General features: G+C 46.9%; 1 pseudogene; it reads right to left on the bottom strand.

Annotated features, from left to right (window-relative positions):
- Positions 1-91: 91 nt before the first annotated feature.
- Positions 92-491, bottom strand: LOC101651633 (annotated as a pseudogene).
- Between the last annotated feature and the right edge of the window lie 1,298 nt (positions 492-1,789).

Below are 1,789 nucleotides of genomic sequence, written 5' to 3'. Positions count from 1 at the left end.
CGCCTCAGAATTTCACAGATGGAGATGGCTTAAGCCCCTGCAGCTGCAGTTCCTGCCCCTCCCTTTTTTTAATCTAATAAAATTTTATTGTTCAAAATGTATAGTTGGTTGAACCTGCTCGTACATTTTCATCAGCTGCTGGGGTGTCTCCTCCCTTGGTATTCCTGGTGTGAATTACTTGAGCTCTGTTTTTTGAAGCCAGTTGATAAGTCCTTTACTAAGCAGCTCCTGGAGGGCTGCCTGGCCAGAGAACTGCGAATCTTCAGTTTTTTGCCGCCAACAGCTGGGGTGATAAGCTTATAGCTGGGGACTTCTTTACAGAGCTTGTCATATGTGGCTTTGCCAAACAACACCAGGTTATTGAGCTTGTCCCGAACTTTGCCTTTCGACCACTTCTTCTTCTTGGCCTTGCCCCCAGATTTGTTCCCTTGGTCTTTGTCTTTCTTGGCCGACTTCCTGGCATCCTTCTTCTTGTTGTCCTTGGGCGGCATCACAAAGCTCGGAGAGCAGCTACCACCACAGCAGCCTTGCTAAGGTGTCGGACAAAAAGCCCTTCTTGTTTATCCTCCGGACAAAACTTAAAAACTTGCTCTTCCACACAGGCACAACTTTACTGGCCCCACTCTCAGACTTGCGAATCTCGCCTGGGAGTGAAAAATAAATTAGTACTTCTCCTACTCTCTTGCCTGGCCTCACTTTTTCTTTGTGGTGAGCCTAATAGTCAATGGGTGCTGTATCAAACCGGGGAATTTCACACATATCTCCCTCCACTTTAGACCACTGGCTCCTTTATATATTCTCATCAAGCCTAGCCTCCTCGTGCTAGCTCATGCCATAGGCTCAGGTTCTATGCAAGTCTTTGAACTTCAGTCAGCCTGTTCTTGTGTCTCCCCTCTAGTCCTTGTGGGCCAGGTCCATGAGTGTCAATGGCCAGCCTCAACCTGTCTATTGCTGTGTTTCCTCTGCTTCTACTCAAGTGAATCCAGGCTCCCTGCAGGCTCCCTTTAACTTTCAGTCCTAGAGATGGGGATTCTCTGATGGGTACAGACTTTTCTGACCTATTGCTTGCTCAGAATTTAAAAAGCTGAAGTCACTTTTTCCCCCCTTCTCCAATCTTTCAGCAGGTCTAATTGAGTATCTTTTAAATGCAAATATCCTGACAAGGCAGTGGGTGGAGCTTACCTTTTCTAAGCATCTACCTTGGCTTCAAACAAAAAGCCATTTCTTCTTAATGCCCCCTTTCACAAATCTAAAACTGTGTAAGCCATTTCTTGATAAAAAAAAAATTTTCATATATATACACATGCAAGTGTTACTTGCTTTGCTTCTCATGAGAACCCAGCCCAACACAATCACTTTATGCTCTACCTGTAGGGCAGCGGTGACTCCATGACAGGCCTAGCCTCTTAAGGCAGGCCTGAGTTTTGTTTCTCTAACAACCTCGAGTTTTGTTTCTCTAACAAAGTCACCCTCTCCCCCGAAATGACCCTGACCACACCTGGAAAGGCCCAAGTGATCACAATGACGCTGACACACCTGGAAAGTCGTGAGTGACCACAATTGGAACGTCAGAGAGTGGAGCCAGTCAACCAAAAAGACCTGCACAACCAATTGTCTCCAGATGAAGTCATTGAACTAGGGGAGGGTGAGGGGGATATAGTCTCACCCAGGGGGGTTAGTTTCACCCAGTTTATGTAACCTGTAAAGAGTATAAAAGCTTGGCTTGTGCCCCAGGCCGGGGTCCTCCTCTCGGAGAAGGCGTTTGTGCTCTGGGACTTGGGCCCTAGCA

The sequence above is a fragment of the Echinops telfairi genome, unplaced genomic scaffold (assembly GCF_000313985.2).
Source record: "Echinops telfairi isolate 266 unplaced genomic scaffold, ASM31398v2 ScPeMD7_443;HRSCAF=831, whole genome shotgun sequence".
NCBI lineage: Eukaryota > Metazoa > Chordata > Mammalia > Afrosoricida > Tenrecidae > Echinops > Echinops telfairi.
Note: the sequence above shows the minus strand (reverse complement) of the source record. Positions and strands in the feature narration are given on the sequence as shown.